The sequence below is a fragment of the Bos indicus x Bos taurus genome, chromosome 10, assembly GCF_003369695.1.
Source record: "Bos indicus x Bos taurus breed Angus x Brahman F1 hybrid chromosome 10, Bos_hybrid_MaternalHap_v2.0, whole genome shotgun sequence".
Classification (NCBI taxonomy): Eukaryota; Metazoa; Chordata; class Mammalia; order Artiodactyla; family Bovidae; genus Bos; species Bos indicus x Bos taurus.
This window is the reverse complement of record NC_040085.1, coordinates 69,674,640-69,692,917: the sequence shown is the minus strand read 5'-3', so window position 1 is coordinate 69,692,917 and position 18,278 is coordinate 69,674,640. Positions and strand designations below refer to the sequence as shown.

The 18,278-nt window shown below is 40.1% G+C and overlaps 1 protein-coding gene across 4 annotated transcripts in view; it reads left to right on the top strand.

Annotated features, from left to right (window-relative positions):
- The first annotated feature begins 887 nt into the window (after nt 1-887).
- Nucleotides 888-18,278, top strand: part of WDR89 (WD repeat domain 89) — a 47,156-nt gene continuing 29,765 nt past the window's right edge. For 3 of the 4 annotated variants that reach the window (XM_027554276.1, XM_027554275.1, XM_027554274.1), the window contains exon 1: nt 890-968. The gene's annotated coding sequence lies outside the window, so the exon portion shown is untranslated. Of the gene's footprint in view, nt 969-18,278 lie in introns of all 4 variants that reach the window. The other variant, XM_027554277.1, reaches the window with a different exon arrangement.

Below are 18,278 nucleotides of genomic sequence, written 5' to 3'. Positions count from 1 at the left end.
AAGCAGCATCAGCAGAGGCACAGTAGTGAAATGGTTTAAATACTAGTATTTACCTTTACATACATGAAGACCTTCTAGTTTTCCTAAGTGTCCTTTGGCTTTAATACTGCTGATAAGCGAAAGGATAAGAAAGCACAACGGAAAACAAGAAAACCACAGTAACTATCAGCGGTTGTTAACATGGAGAAGCAGCAACAACAATCACATTCAAAGCTATGGGACATATGCGTCCAGGACCACAAATCCCAGGATTGCCTGGGGTGGACGCGGAGCTACGTTCAAATTGATAACTTTTTCAGCCAATGACACAGGCAAGTCAAAGACCGCGAAAAGGCCAGACTCCTCTGCGTTCCAAAACTGAAGTCATTATTTTAAAGTTCTGAGTGTATATGGGTGTTTCAGGGCCCGATTCGAAGTACTCAGTATTTCTCACCCTCAGAAACTTACTGGTCAACGTACCGTCTACCCGAGTGTGGCTCGGTGGTAGTTCTAGCGTCTAAACGCTGAAAGGAACTCACGTCACCTTTTGTCAACGGAAGTACCCAGTCGCCCAAGAAAGAGGCGGAACTCACTTTCTTCTTGCCCTTTCTCGCACAAGGCGCCAGGAAACTTACGCCTTCGTTACAACCAATGAGTCACTAAAACTTCCGTTAACGTAACGTACTTCCGTAACCTAAAGGGCGATGTTGCCCGTCCCTATACGGAAGCTGGGTCTACGTCTGCGCAGATGCCTAGTGTTCTTCCAATCCGGAAAGAGGCCAACTCCCGGCGTTTCTCCTCACCTCCCCACCCCACCTCTTTCCCCTCCCCTGGGCAATGGCCCGCCTCTCTGCTGTTGACCAATCCTCTGCGGGGTCCTTTGCCCGTTTATCCAATCAGAGAGTTGGAGGGTGGAGTTCCGGTCGTCCGCTCAGCTCCGAGTCTGTGCTCGAGTCCGTTCCCGCACCAGTCGTGGGCGTCCTGGTCAGGTATATTTTCCAGGCCTGGGGTGGTTAAGGTTCCTGGGATGGGCAGCTATCTTGACGGTCGGCGACAGTGCCAGTTGACTCTAGAAAACCGAAGTCGCTGAGCCTGTAGCACTAGGGGCAGAAGGAAATTAGGGGAGGCGGTGAGAGGTAGCCACGTGTTGGGACTTCTGGTGCAGTGATCCGAGTCATACCCATGCTGTCACTGCTCCGCCGATCTTCTGAGGGTTAGGTTGGTGTCGCCGAAGCCGTCCTGTTTGGGTAAAAACTAAGCGCCTGTTTGTCAAGTGTTCAAGGAGGGGTAGCTGGGACCTATTTTTCCCCTACCCGCACTCCCTCCTCTCGCATTCTTTCCTACCCACCTCTTGGGTTGGTTAATTTTCGGGATCAGAAAAGCAGATTCTCCTTTGGGAAGAGAGGTCCTGGAGTATGTAGTACGAACTGTGAGACTAGCTGCTCTGATAAGCGCTTTACGTGTATTATGTCATTTAATCCACACAGCAACACCTAGAAGGGTAGATACTCATTTTCATGCGGAGAAACACATTACTCGGCTATATGTTCTCTTCAGCTTCTTTCTGACCACTTGCGTATGACATTCGGTTTCTATGCACGTAAAATTAAAATATGGTATTGCTTGTAAAATGTTGATCTTGTTTTCTTTTCTAACTTGAAGTTATTTTAGAAGTTAATACAACATACCTAGACATTGCTGTTGTCGAGGTAAAATAATCTAGTAGAAAGACATCGGAGTAGGAGCCATTTACTAACCTTTAACTGGGCAAGTCACCCTCTCAGCTGCTGCTTTTTCCACTGCAGAATTGAATTCAGTACCAGACTTGCCTGCTTCCTAGAGTTGTGAGGATCAAATGAGATAATGAATATAAATTATTGATGTTAACTACATAGGACTCTTTCTGCTTTTCAGTTTCTTTCCTGTAGAAGCTAGACTACCTTTAACATGCAATATATAATATACTTAAAATATTATACACACACACACATACAGTGGATAACATGCAGCCTATTACCACTTGAGTTGAAATACCTCTTAAGCCTATGTGGCCCACTTAGCTGCTTATCCAGGGTTCAGGATCTTATTCCCTATGAATGCAGAAGTGGTACTTGTCTGGTTTGTATTCTTATCTTACACTGCTGTAGACAGCATAAAGCAAAAATAGTTCAGCTCGTTTAACTGCTTTTCTGAGTTCTGATTACTTCTGGAGACTCTGAGAGGAAGTCCCATTTCTTTGGTTTTTTTCAGCTTCTAGAGGCCACTTGTATTTCTTGACTTGTGGCTCCTGTATTTTAAAAGCACATCTCTGAAATCTGTGTTTCCATGATCTTATCACCCTCTGCCTTCCTCTTAATGGGGCATTTCTGTTTACAAATAGGTCCCACCTAGATCAGTCAGTTCAGTCACTCAGTCATGTCCAACTCTTTGCAACCCCATGGACTGCAGCACACCAGACTTCCTTGTCCATTACCAACTCCTAGAACTTGCTCAAACTCATGTCCATCGAATTGGTGGTGCCATCCAACCATCTCATCCTCTGTCGTCCTCTTCTACTCCTGTCTTCATTGTTGCCCAGCATCAGGGTCTTTTCCAAGGAGAAAGTTCTTCACATCAAGTAGCCAAAGTATTAGAGTTTCAGCATTAGTCCTTCAAATGAATATTCAGGACTGATTTCCTTTGGGATGGACTGGTTGGATCTCCTTGCAGTCTAAGGGACTCTCAAGAGTCTTTCCAACAACACAGTTCAAAAGCATCAATTCTTTGGCAGTCAGCTTTCTTTATAGTCCAACTCTCACATCCATACATGACTACTGGAAAAACCATAGCCTTGACTAGATGGATCTTTATTGGCAAAGTAATGTCTCTGCTTTTTAATATGCTGTCTAGGTTGGTCATAGCTTTTCTTCCAAGGAGCAAGTGTCTTTTAATTTCATGGCTGCAGTCACCATCTGCAGTGATTTTGGAGCCCCAGAAAAGTCTCTCACTGTTTCCATTGTTTCCCCATCTATTTGCCATGAAGTGATGGGACCGGATGCCATGATCTTAGTTTTTTGAATGTTGAGTTTTAAGCCAGCTTTTTCACTCTCCTCTTTCACTTTCATTGTGGCTCTTTAGTTCTTTGCTTTCTGCCATAAGGGTGGGGTCATCTGTGTATCTGAGGTTATTGATGTTTCCCCCGGCAATCTTGATTGCAGCTTGTGCTTCATTCAGACCAGCATTTCTCATGATATACTCTGCATATAAGTACTACTCTGCATGTAAGTTAAATAAGCAGAGTGACAATGTACAGCCTTGATGTACTTCTTTCCCAGTTTGGAACCAATCTGTTGTTCCATGTCCAGTTCTAACTGTTGCTTCTTGACCTGCATATAGATTTCTCAGGAGACAGGTCAGGTGGTCTGGTATTCCCATCTCTTTCAGAATTTTCCAGTTTGTTGTGATCTACACAATCAAAGACTTTGGCATAGTCGATAAAGCAGAAATAGAGGAAGTTCATGGTTCATGTACTATTGAAACCTGGCTCGGAGAATTTTGAGCATTCCTTCACTAGTATGTGAGATGAGTGCAATTGTGCGGTAGTTTTAATATTCTTTGGCATTGCCTTTCTTTGGGATTGGAATGAAAACTGACCTTTTCCAGTCCTGTGGCCACTGCTGAGTATTCCAAATTTGCTGGCATATTGAGTACAACATCTTCACAGCATCATCTTTTAGGATTTGAAATAGCTCAACTGGAATTCCATCACCTCTACTAGCTTTGTTTGTAGTGATGCTTCCTAAGGCCCACTTGACTTTGTATTCCAGGATGTCTGGCTCTAGGTGAGTGATCACAGCATTGTAGTTATCTGGGTCATGAAGATCGTTTTTGTATAGTTCTTCTGTGTGTTGCTGCCACCTCTTAATATCTTCTGCTTCTGTTAGGTCCATAGCATTTTTGTTCTTTATTGTGCCCATCTTTGCATGAAATGTTCCTTTGGTATCTCTAATTTTCTTGAAGAGATCTCTAGAATTTCCCATTCTATTATTTTCCTCTATTTCTTTGTGCTGAGGAAGGTTTTCTTATCTCTCCTCACTATTCTTTGGAACTCTGCATTCAAATGGGTATATCTTTCCTTTTCTCCTTTGCCTTTAGCTTCTCTTCTTTTCTCAGCTATTTGTTTGGCCTCCTCAGACAACCATTTTGCCTTTTTGCATTTCTTTTTGTTGGGAATGGTCTTGATCACTGCCTCCTGTACAATGTCACGAACCTCTGTCCGTAGTTCTTCAGGTACTCTTGTCTCTCAGATCTAATCCCTTGAATCTATTTGTCACTTCCACTGTATAATCATAAGGGATTTGATTTAGTTCATACATGAATGGTCTAGTGGTTTCCCACTTTCTTCAATTTCAGTCTGAATTTGAAAATAAGGAGTTCATGATCTGAGCCACAGGCAGCTCTCGATCTTGTTTGTACTGACTGTATAGAGCTTCTCCATCTTTGGCTGCAAAGAATATAATCAATCTGATTTCAGTATTGACCATCTGATAACGTCCATGTGTAGACTCTTCTTTTGTGTTGTTCGAAGAGGGTTTTGCTATGACCAGTGCATTCTCTTGGCAAAATTCTGTCAGCCTTTGCCGTGCTTCATTTTGTACTACAAGGCCAAATTTGCCTGTTATTCCAGGTATGTCTTGACTTCCTACTTTTGCATTCCAGTCCCCTATGATTTGCCAACAAAGGTCCGTCTAGTCAAGGCTATGGTTTTTCCAGTGGTCATCTATGGATGTGAGAATTGGACTGTGAAGAAAGCTGAGCACCAAAGAATTGATGCTTTTGAACTGTGGTGTTGGAGAAGACTCTTGAGAGTCCCTTGGACTGCAAGGAGATCCAACCAGTCCATTCTAAAGGAGATCAGTCCCGGGTGTTCATTGGAAGGACTGATGTTGAAGCTAAAACTTCAGGACTTTGGCCACCTCATGCAAAGAGTTGACTCATTGGAAAAGACCCTGATTTTGGGAGGGATTGGGGGCAGGAGGAGAAGGGGACGACAGAGGATGAGATGTCTGGATGGCATCACCGACTTGATGCACATGAGTTTGGGTGAACTCCTTGAGTTGGGAGGACAGGGAGTTGGTGATAGACAGGGAGGCCTGGCATGCTGTGATTCATAGGGTCGAAAAGAGTTGGACACGACTGAGCAACTGAACTGAACTGATGATGAAAAGGACATCTTTTTTGGGTGTTAGTTCTAGAAGGTCTTGTAGGCAGATAATCCACCTAGAGAATCCAGAGTAATCCGTCAATCTCAAGATCCTTAGTTTAATTACAGAATCCCTTTAACTTGTAAAGAAACATTCATAGGTTCCAGGAATTAGAGAAAGGATGTTCTGGGGGTGCATTATTTTGGTTGCCACAAAGGGTATAAAGAAGGATAAAACAGGTTCTGTACTAGTGCAGCATGAAGACCAGTAGGATATGCTGAAAGAAAAAATATTAAGTGACTTCTGGATTGCTGTGAAAAGATCCTTCTTAGTTACCATAGTTTGGTGCTTCGGCTTTTCTACTGGGGAATAGAAGAGGTAAATGAGTATTCCTGTGATAATGTGAATACAAAGCCTGAATTAATCCCTTAGAAAAGTGAAATTTCTTTGAATTCTAGTCTGCCGTAAAAGTTCGTGTGAGTTTTGCATTCAATTTCATAATATTTATGTTTGATACTGTGTTGAACTGTTGCCATATCATAACCTTGCTGTTCTAGGGAGAATAGAGTTTATTTTGTAGCTTCTTATAATAGCCAGTTTACTGTAGTCATAGGTGTGTCCCCTAGTTTAAGAAGCGTAACCTCAGAAGACGGAGATGTATTCTAAGGAAGTCAGTAAAGACTGAGTCTCATTCCTCCTAAGGCTGGAATATGCGTGAGTCTTCATGGAGACCTGGACTGATAGTCCCTCATCATTAATTCCCTCCAGTCCCCCCAGCAAGGAGACAGTAGCTCTGATGACTTCAGTTTTTACTCATATCTTCAGAAGGTAACAATCTGTTGCTCTCATGTCTGGTTGGAATTAATAATTCTCAAGAGACAGAATCTGATGAGTGTGTTACCATCCAAGTATAGATATATTGGAATAAGATAATACATGAAAGAACTCAGCTCCAAGTAGTCATTTGGTATTCAAGAACTCAGTTCAGTTCAGTTTAGTCGCTCAGTCGTGGACCCCAGGGACTGTAGCATACCAGGCTTCCCTGTCCATCAGCAACACCCATTCCCTTCTTCAAGAGGTCTTCCTGACCCAGGGATCGAAACTCGGTCTCCTGCATTGCAGGCAGATTCGTTACTGTCTGAGCCACCAGGGAAGCCCAAGTCCTTTTTAAGCTGGCTCCCTTCCTTTGCCATCATCAAATCCATAGGAAAAAAATCTCACATCCTTTGCCCTGAAAATAATGCATTGTAGTACAGCCATTTATCCTTGTTCTGTTTGAGCAGGTATCCAGCCACAGTCTCTTGGACCTTTCCAGGCATGGCTCTTGTTTCAACAGTTAGCAGGGTACCAGATCAAGGTCTGAGCTACTCTCATAAAAATGGGCATGAAGAAAAAATTCCACAGTATTTTTCCACAAATAACTTATTCCAAAAATGAATTTTTCAGCTTCTTTTGTGCTTTTATTCTTTAAAATGCATGTCATGCTACTGATTACAAAATTAGTTTTAGGCTACCTTCTTTGCAAGTCCAGTGTGAGTGGTCTGCTTCCTAACTTAGGACTGTGAGGGCATAGTACACAGTCTTAGACTCTAATATATTTTTGTATACTTAAGGTACAGTTTATTGGGTATTTTCTTGGGAATTTTAACTGATTTTTTAAAAAAAAATCTCCCAGTAGTTTGAATTTTTAAAAAAATCCAAACCTAAGGTATTTCACTTAGGAGAAGGAAATGGCAACCCACTCCAGTATTCTTGCCTAGAGAATCCCGTGGACAGAGGAGCCTGGTGGGCTGCTGTCCATAGGGTTGTACAGAGTCAGACATGACTGACACAACTTAGCATGCATGCAACATATTTCACTTACTAAATGTTTCTCTTTGGTTCACTGGTCTTCTGGAGAAGGAAGTGGCAACCCACTCCAGTACTCTTGCCTGGAGAATCCCATGGACGGAGAAGCCTGGTAGGCTACAGTCCACAGGGTCGCAAAGAGTCGGACACGACTGAGCGACTTCACCAGTCTTCTCTGTTTCTTTGCCCTATAGTAATTCACATGAAATAAATATAGAGGAATGAATATTTTTGAAACTGTCTTTGAAACTGATAATCTCTGGGAAGCTAACATTTAAGTGATTGAGATGAATGATAGAAGTGTTATTTTTTTTTTAATCCTAGAAAATAGTAGTATTGTAGAGTTACATTATTTCACATTTATGCATTTAAAATTGGATTTATTTAGCTTTATTTTATTTATTTTTTATTTTGTGGCCATGGCATGCAGTAGATGAGATATTAGTTCCCCTGCTTTAGAAGCGTAGAATCTTAACCACTAGGTCACCAGGGAAGTCCTCACTTCGCTTTAAATGCAGATTTTTCTTGGGTTCCAAGTTTATTTTAGCTAAATTAACTAGTTCATCATTTCAGTTGGAGAACTTGTACATCATACAATAATGAGATTTTTAGCAAATAGACCATAAAACTTCATTATATTTTCTACTGTACCTTTTCCAACTTTTCTTGGCTATAAAGCAACTTGAAAAGTATAAAGCTTAAAATTTTGGCAGCATAATGTGATAAAAGAAGCACTTGGAGTCAGATCTATCTAGGCCGTGTTAACGATTTAACTTCTCTGAGCTTCTGTTTACTTATTAAAATAAGGATAATAAAGATAATAAGGATATTTGTCCTATTTCAGGGTTGTGAGAAGTAGATGAAATGACAAATACTGTAGTACTTAGAAAAATACTGGTTCTTTCATAAAATAGATTATATTAAGTATCGGTAGTGCCTGTAAAGAGTTGAAATATAACACTAATTCTATTGTGAACTCCACTAGTTCATGTGATTTTTGAAATTTTGCTGTTTCATAAGTTGACTGGACTAAAATACAATAAAAATGCTGTCTGTCAAGTCTTTTAAGTTAATATTAGTGTTAGTTAATATTTGTCTCCAAATTTCATTGCTTTGCTAACAGTAGAATTTCGTAGGAAAATTAAAAGCAACCTCTGTGCCATTATAGTTAAAATTGTTTCTCTGGTAGTAGATTAGTTTCTCATATCAGTTAATATATTTCTTTTACATGGTCTTTGTATTGGTATATATACTGAGGTAAGTGATGGTGCCATTCTCTCTGTGGACATTCATTCTGATCATTATTACTTTTTATTGGCTTTAAAAAAAAAGAATTTCACTATTTCTTTTTTATTATTATTACTTAATTGGAGGAAAATTGCTTTGCAATGTTGTGTTGCTTTCTGCCGTACAACAATGTAATTTAGCCATAACTATATGTATATATCCGGAGAAGGCAATGGCACCCCACTCCAGTACTCTTGCCTGGAAAATCCCATGGGCGGAGGAGCCTGGTGGGCTGTAGTCCATGGGGTCGCAAAGAGTCAGACACGACTGAGCGACTTCACTTTCACTTTTCACTTTCATGCATCGGAGAAGGAAATGGCAACCCACTCCAGTGTTCTTGCCTGGAGAATCCCAGGGATGGGGGAGCCTGGTGGGCTGCTGTCTATGGGGTCGCACAGAGTCGGACACGACTGAAGCGACTTAGCAGCAGCAGCAGCATATATATATATATCACCTCCTCCTTGAGCCTCCCTCCTGCCCACCCCCATCCCACCTTTGTAGGTCATCACAGAGCAGCAGGCTGGGCTCCCTGTATTACACAGCAGCTTCTCGCCAGCTATCTGTTTCACATATGGTCATCTATGTATGTTGATGTTACATTCTCCATTCATCCCACCCTTTCCTTCCCACACTGCGTCCACAAGTCCATTCTCTATATCTGCATCACTGTTCCTTCACTGCATATAGGTTCATTGATACCATTTTTCTAGATTCTATGTATATGAGTTAATATGTGATATTTGTTTTTCCCTTTCTGACTTACTTTACCCTGTATAACAAGCTCCAGGTTCATCCACCTCACTAGAACTGACAAATGTGCTCCTTTTTATGGCTGAATAATATTCCATTGTATATATGTACCACAACTTCTTTATCCATTCACCCTTTGATGAACATCTATTTTGCTTCCATGTCCTAGCTATTGTAAATAGTGCTGCCATGAACGTTGGGGTACGTGTGTTTTTTTCAGTTATGATTTTCTCAGGGTATATGCCCAGTAGTGGGATCAGTGGGTCATATGGTAGTTTGGGGCTTCTCAGGTGATGCAGTTGTTAAAGAATCCACCTTCAGTGCAGGAGACTCAAGAGACTCTTTTCCTGGGCAGGAAAGATCCCTTAGAGAAGGAAGTGAGAACCTATTCCAGTATTCTTTCCTGGAAAATTCCATGGACAGAGGAGGCTGGCCGGCTGCAGTTGATAGGGTCGCATAGCACTGGACACGACTGAGCGTGTATGCACGTGTGTAGTTCTATTCCTAGTTTTTTAAGGAATCTCCATACTGTTCTGCATAGTGACTGTATCAATTTACATTCCTACCAACAGTGCAAGAGAGTTTCCTTTTCTCCACATCTTCTCCAGCATTTATTCTTTATAGATTTTTTAATGATGGTCATTCTGACTGGTGTGAGGTGATACCTCATTGTAGTTTTGATTTGCATTTCTCCAATAGTGATGTTGAGCATCTTTTCATGTTTTATTGGCCATCTGTAGGTCTCTTTGGAGAAATGTCTGTTTAGGTCTGCTCATTTTTTGATTGGGCTGTTAATTTTTCTGATATTGAACTGTATGAGCTGCTTATGTATTTTGGAGATTAATCCTTTGTCAGTTGTTTCACTTGCAATTATTTTCTCCCATTCTGAGGGTTGTCTTTTAATCTTGCTTATTGTTTCCTTTGCTGTGCAAAAGCTTTCAAGTTTAATTAGGTTTCATTTGTTTAATTTTATTTCCATTATTGTAGTTCAGTTCAGTCCAGTCCCTCAGTCTTGTCCGACTATTTGCAACCCCATGAACCAAAGCACGCCAGGCCTCCCTGTCTATCACCAACTTCCGGAGTCCACCCAAACCCGTGTCCATTGAGTCGGTGATGCCATCCAACCATCTCATCCTCTGTCGTCCCCTTCTCCTCCTGCCCTCAATCTTTCCCAGCATCAGGGTCTTTTCAAATGAGTTAGCCCTTTGCATCAGGTGGCCAAAGTATTGGAGTTTCAGCTTCACCATCAGTCCCTCCAATGAACACCCAGGGCTGATCTCCTTTAGGATGGACTAGTTGGATCTCCTTGCAGTCCAAGGGACTCTCAAGAGTCTTCTCCAACACCACAGTTCAAAAGCATCAATTCTTTGGCGCTCAGCTTTCTTCACAGTCCAACTCTCACATCCATACATGACCACTGGAAAAACCATAACCTTGACTAGACAGATCTTTGTTGACAAAGTAATGTCTCTGCTTTTTAATATGCTGTCTAGGTTGGTCATAACTTTCCTTCCAAGGAGTAAGCGTCTTTTAATTTCATGGCTGCAATCACCATCTGCCGGAGAAGGCAATGGCACCCTACTCCAGTACTCTTGCCCGGAAAATCCCATGGACAGAGGAGCCTGGTAGGCTGCAGTCCGTGGGTCACTAAGAGTCGGACACGACTGAGTGACTTCACTTTCACTTTTCATTTTCATGCATCAGAGAAGGAAATGGCAACCCACTCCAGTGTTCTTGCCTGGACAATCCCAGGGATGGGGGAGTCTGGTGGGCTGCCATCTATGGGGTCACACAGAGTTGGACACAACTGAAGTGACTTAGCAGCAAGAGCAGCTGCTGCTGGTGGGCTGCCATCTATGGGGTCGCACAGAGTTGGACACAACTGAAGCGACTTAGCAGCAGCAGCAGCAATCACCATCTGCAGTGATTTTGGAGCCCAGAAAAATAAAGTCAGCCACTGTTTCCACATCTATTTGCCATGAAGTGATGGGACTGGATGTCAAGATCTTAGTTTTCTGAATGTTGAACTTTAAGCCAACTTTTTCACTCTCCTCTTTCACTTTCATCAAGAGGCTCTTTAGTTCTTATTTACTTTCTGCCATAAGGGTGGTGTCATCTGCATATCTGAGGTTATTGATATTTCTCCCGGCAATCTTGATTCCAGCCTGTGCTTCTTCCAGCCCAGCGTTTCTCATGATGTACTCTGTATAGAAATTAAATAAGCAGGGTGACAATATACAGCCTTGACGTACTCCTTTTTCTATTTGGAATCAGTCTGTTGTTCCATGTCCAGTTCTAACTGTTTCTTCCTGATCTCCATATAGGTTTCTCAGGAGGCAGGTCAGGTGGTCTGGCATTCCCATCTCTTTCAGAATTTTCCACAGTTTATTGTGATCCACACAGTCAAAGGCTTTGGCATAGTCAATAAAGCAGAATTATTGTAGAAGGTGGGTCAAAGAGGATCTTGCTGTGATTTATGTCAAAGAGTGTACTGCCTATGTTTTTCTCTAAGAGCTTTATTGTTTCTGGTTTTACATTTAAGTCTAATCCGTTTTGAGTTTATTTTTGTGTATGGTGTTCTGAAGTGTTCTAGTTTCATTCTTCTACATGTAGTTGTCTTGTTTTCCTAGGACCACTTATTGAAGAGTGGTCCTATCTTTTCTCCATTGTATAGTCTTGCCTCCTTTGTCAAAGACAGGGTGCCCATAGGTGTGTGGGTTTATCTCTGGGCTTTCTATCTTGTTCCATTGGTCTATATTTGGGTCTATGTTTCTGTTTTTGTCCCAGTACCATACTGTCTTGATGACTATAGCTTTGTAGTATAATCTGAAGTCAAGAAGTTTGAGTCCTCCAGCTCCATTTTTCTTTCTCAAGATTACTTTAGCTATCTGGGGTGTTTTGTGTTTCCGTACAAATTGTGAAATTGTTTGTTCTAGTTCTGTGAAAAATTCCCTTTGGTAGTTTTGACAGGGATTGTATTGAATCTGTAGGTTGCTTTGAGTAGTATAGTCATTCTGACAATATTGATTCTTCCAACCCAAGAACATGGTATATCTCTCCATATGTTCATGTCATCTTTTATTTCTTTCAACACTGTCTTATAGTTTTCTGCATACAGGTCTTTTGTCTCTTTGGGTAGGTTTATTCCCAAGTATTCTTTTTGTTGCACTGGTGAATGGGATTGTTTCCTTATTTCTCTTTCTGATTTTTCATTATTAGTATATAGGAATGCAAAGGATTTCTGTGTATTAATTTTATATCCTATGACTTTACTGTATTTATTGATTAGCTCTAATAATTTTCTGGTTGCATCTTTAGGGTTTTTTTACATATAGTATCATGTCATCTGCAAATATCACCGTTTCTTAAATTTCAACAGAGCTAGTGAGGTTAAGAGCACAGAATCTTAAACCAAACTACCTGAGTTGAATACTGGCTCCAATTATAACTACTTTATAGGCTGTTAGGAGAGTTAAATGAGTAAATATTTGTGAAGTGCTTGAAACAGTGCCTGACACACACTATTTTTTTTAAATTTATTTATTTTAATTGGAGGCTAATTACTTTACAATATTGTATTGGTTTTGCCATATATTGATGTGAATCAGCCACAGGTATACATGTGTTCCCCATCCTGAACCCCCTCCCATGTCCCTCCCCATCCCATCCCTCTGGGTCATCCCAGTACACCAGCCCTGAGCACCCTGTCTCATGCATCAAACCTGGACTGGTGATCTGTTTCACATATGATAACATACATGTTTCAGTGCTATTCTCTCAAATCATCCCACCCTCACCTTCTCCCACAGAGTCCAAAAGACTGTTCTGTACATGTGTGTCTCTTTCGCTGTCTCGCATATAGGGTCATCGTTACCATCTTTCTAAATTCCATATATATGCGTTAGTATACTGTATTGGCTGACACACACTATTAAGTAAATTCCTTCCTTGATGATTTTATTCATATATCATTCATCAAGTATTAATGTGAAATACTAGCAACAAGAGAAGAAGCTCTAGATGATGGCTTATATTTTAAATTATATCTTGTACCTGACATTATTTTAAATCTTTCTTTAAGCCTATAAATACTTGGAAATTTGCACATCTAGGCATCTAAAATTGGCACTGGATTTCACATCATTGATATTACCACTGTCTTTTTAAAAACTTCCTTAGTATGAAGATTTTCCACATATATATGCTTTAAATATTTTAACTATATGTCACTTGGTTGTATGAATTCATTTTTGTTAGTGCCAGCACCACTTTATATTAAACTGTTTATTTTTAATTTGGCTACGCTGGGTCTTCATTGCAGCATGCAAGATCTTTTAGTTGCAGCATGTGGGATCCAGTTCCCTGACCAGGGATTGAACCCAGGCGCCCTGCACTGGGAGCACAGAGTCTTAGCCACTGGACTACCAGGGAAATCCTGAATGGCCATTTTAAAATGCTTTGTGAAATATGTTCTTTATATCATTTGAGAGGTAGTATAAGGAAGTATTTAAGACTGTGGACTCTGAAGCCAGATTTGAGTTCCAGTCCCTGTTCTACATTTGTGAGCTGAGTGACCTTTGGCATGTCACCTACCCTTTCAAGCTTTACTTCCTAATTATAAAATAGGGAAAGTAAGTGTATCTACATTGTAGGGTTGTCTGGGAGGGCAAATGAGATATTCATATAAGGCATTTAGAACAGTGCCTGGATTATAGCACGAGTTCAGTCTATCCTTAGTTACTGTTAATGTCACTGATGTATACAGAAGAATTGGTAAACACAGTAAGTAGGAATGTGAGGATTCTGTGAATTACTGAGGGTCACATGAAAAAAAAGAAAAAAGTAAGGCCCCTCACTTATAGTGCAGATGTTTTCCCATGAAAAGAGTGTCTCCTTTTCTAACATTAACACCTTTTTGCTCACACATAATGACTAGGTACATCCAAGAGACATGTTCCTTCATTTTCCATTGTGTTTCCAACTCTTGGCTGCTTGTTAGAGTATTTTTATCTTGGTTCTAATTCTGTCAGACTGCTTCTCTTTCTTCATGAATCCTTCAGTCCTGCAGCATGCATGACAAGCATCTATTTTCAAGAAAGGAGAATAGATATTGAAACTAAATTTTTCATAATGGTTAGTTTATTTTAAAACATTTGACTTCATTAGCCTTTCGTTAATTTGTATTTCATGTAGCACTGAATTATTTTTGCAGAGCTATTTTATTCTTTCTAAACTTACCCTCCCTCCCCCCCCCTGAAATTATAAAGTCGAACTGAAGTTATTTCTTAGGAACTAAGAAAGGAGCTTGAAAATCACACAAATACCCTGAGCCATTCTAAAAATAGGAAAGATGCAATTTGTGAATCATCAGTTTATTTTTTTAAATTTTGAAAGATTATAATTTGGATGTATTTTTTTGGCATCAAAAACATGTTTATATCATATGAGCAAAGCAATTAGTATTTAGTGCTTTATACTGGAATTTTTGAATTTTTTTGATCCTGTAACCTGTTTTGTGAAGGAAGAGTTGCATCTTGAACATATTTGCTCCGAATTTGGGTGTGTAGGACTAGTTATTAAATTACATTCAAATCATCAGGTGTTTGTTCGCTAAATACTTTCTACATATAGGGTGATGTTCCTAAATCCCAGCCCGTTCTTCAGTTGTGCTTTCATGGTGCTTTCTAGGAGGTCGAGTGAATTGACCTCAAAACTGTGGTTATGGGTTGTTGTTGTTGTTTTTTTTTTAATCAATATTGATAAGATTATTACTATTTAATTTCTCTAGAAAGGGGATAGCTGCTTCTAAAGGTTCGTCTGTGTGTATGTGTGTTTCCCGTCTTTGGCTGTCATTGTTTTACATCTGCGGGTAGTTCCTTATCTTTGCCACCTTGTCTGCCTCTCTTGAGTGTGTTTCGTATCTGTTTGTGTTTTTACACTCCTCTCATGGGAAGTAGGATTTCCTGAGGCATGCTGTGGAGTTAGTCTCTAGCTGATAAAAGATTGATATTAGAGAACTGAAAAATATAGTTCCTGTCCTTAAGAAATTTATACTTTATACTGGGAAAGAAGCAAATATAAATATGTAACACATACAACTAGGGATAAATAACATCTTAGTATATTTAGTATGTGATTGCTAAATGAGTAACAGTTGATATTTTGGCATTCAGAGTAAGTAGAAACACTTTAGGTTAAGAAGGATTTTGTAGTACTGGTGAACTTTTAGCTGGATCTTAAAGCATGATCAAGATAACTCAAAATGATGTAGGATTCTTGGGAAGAGTAGCAACTCTTTTAGCAGCTGTATTGTGGAGAAAATATTTTGCCTATTAAAATGTTGAGTCTAGGGTTGCTATAAAATACATTGTGTAATTCACATGTTCAAATGTCTGCAGCCCATGTGAAACAACAATAGAACATATGTCATACTTTATGAAAATTATTCAGTTTTATGAACTTAAATGTTTGTGAAATCATATATCTGCTTTTATTTCTGATATACTGAATGTCAATATTTTTTACAAGATGAAGTTGGCATCTAAGAATAAAACGCTTACATGCTGTTTCTCCTGTGAGAAGTAAAAAATTTTCCCATTCTTGCCATCTTTGTTCAGGAGTCAGTTAGCTGTTGAATCAAGTGTTTCCTGTCATGCTCCGTATCAGGCACGGAGGAAGTTACTGTAGTTGCAGATGAGAGGTAATGGAAAGCAGGAAGACAGTGGCAGGGCAAACAGTGAGGACGTGGGTGTGAAGGGCGATTTTCCAGGTAGGCTGTATTAGCTGGTGGAATCTTGTCCTTGGCCTCCCTTTAATCAAAGGTAATTCTGAGATTTTTTTAACAGAGATGAAGAATATATGTTTGAGTTACATTTTCAGTATATTTAATTTCAAGTTTTAGCAATATGTTCAGGGGTAGAGGTCTAGGCAGACATTAGAAAAACAGGATTAGAATTTTGAAGAGAGATCAGTGTTGAGAATAAAAGCTAGGAGTTCACATAGAGGTAGTAATTTATATTGCCAGAGGAAGAGAGGAAAAGAACAACTAAGAAAGTCTTAGTTGTCCTGGGAGCAGTTTAAATATCTTCTGTTTAGAGACTTTGTAGTTAAGTCCTGAATGATGTTTTTTGTCATTCTCTAATTTTTGCAGCTGTTGCTTTTTTTCTTAATTAATTAAATTAGAGGCTAATTACTTTACAATATTGTGATGGGTTTTGCCATACATCAACATGAATTAGCCACAGGTGCACATGTGTCCCCCCCATCCTGAACCCCCCTCCCGCCTCCCTCCCCACCCCATCCCTCTGGGTTCTCCCAGAACACCGACTTTGAGTACCCTGCTTCACGCATTGAACCTGCACTGGCCGTCTGTTTTAAATATGGTAATATACATGTTTCAATGCTATTTTCTCAAATCATCACACCCTCGTCTTCTCCCACATAGTCCAAAAATCTGTTCTTTACATTTGCATCTCTTTTGCTGTCTTGCATATAAGGTCATCGTTATTGTCTTTCTAAATTCCATACATATGCATTAATATACTGTATTGGTATTTCCTTTTCTGACTTACTTCACTCTGTATAATAGGCTCCAGTTTCATCTATCTCTTTAGAACTGACTCAAATGCATTCTCTTTTTTATAGCTGAGTAGTATTCCATTGTGTATATGTACCACAACTTCCGTATCCATTCATGTACTGATGGACATCTGCTGCTGCTGCTGCTAAGTCACTTCAGCTGTGTCTGACTCTGTGCGACCCCATAGACGGCAGCCCATCAGGCTCCACTGTCTCTGGGATTCTCCAGGCAAGAACACTGGAGCATGTTGCCATTTCCTTCTCCAATGCATGAAAGTGAAAAGTGAAAGTGAAGTCTCTCAGTCGTGTCCAACTCTTAGCGACCCCATGGACTGCAGCCTACCAGGCTCCTCCGTCCATGGGATTTTCCAGGCAAGAGTACTGGAGTGGGGTGCCATTGCTTTCTCTGGATGGACATCTAGGTTGTTTCTGTGTCCTAGCTATTGTAAACAGCGCTACAATGAACAATGAGGTACATGTGTCTCTTTCAATTCTGCTTTCTTTGTGCACCTGTTGCTTAATGGTGCTAATCATTGGTGCCAAGAGCAAAGTAGGCAAGTATTAAAAAAGAATTTGATAGTTTAAGTCCAAGCTAAATGTTTCATGTTTCAGTTCAGTTCAGCCACTCAGTCGTGTCTGACTCTTTGCAACCCCATGAATTGCAGCACGCCAGGCCTCCCTGTCCATCATCAACTCCTGGAGTTCACTCAAACTCATGTCCATTGAGTCGGTGATGCCATCCAGCCATCTCATCCTCTGTCGTCCTCTTCTCCTCCTGCCCCCAATCCCTCCCAGCATCAGAGTCTTTTCCAGTGAGTCAACTCTTCACATGAGGTGGCCAAAGTACTGGAGTTTCAGCTTTAGCATCATTCCTTCCAAAGAAATCCCAGGGCTGATCTCCTTGCAGTCCAAGGGACTCTCAAAGAGTCTTTTCCAGCACCACAGTTCAAAAGCATCAATTCTTTGGCACTCAGCTTTCTTCACAGTCCAACTCTCACATCCATGTTTAGTAAAGTTAAAATTGACAGTACATTATTTTCAGTCCTTTTTATCCTTCACATCAGATCTATATAGTAAGTGTGGAATTTTTTGTCTCTTAATATCCGGCTTTTGCAGGATGATTCAAGAATTACTCCTTCTGTTGGTTCTTTCTCTGATATCAGGATCTTTCACTGTGTTCAGAAAAAAGGAAATGAGTTTAGAACTTAACTACATTCTTATCTTCCTGTGATATGGCACAGAGTGATTAAGAGCACTGGTCTGTCCTATTGAATCTTTACACAAGCATAAAACTATAAATATTTATGTTTAAGGGTTTTTACCACTCTTTTGATTTCTATTTCAACAGATCCCTTTTGGCCATTCACCTAATTTAGAGTAATAAATAGTGAACCTAGACTTTGAAATGTAAAAGATGTCTTTAACTATCAATTTATAAATATTTATAAAATATAGCCTTTTGTATGAGAGATATGGTGACATGATTATAAGCTCTCCAGTATCAGGAAGCCTCATTCTGGCTTAATCTCAAGTACTGATTAACAGTGGAAATTAAAAGAATGTTAAGGTGTTCTTCCCCCAGTATGTATATTCAATTTCATGTCAGTTGTCATGGTTAATCATGGGCTTCCCAGGTACTGCTAGTGGTAAAGA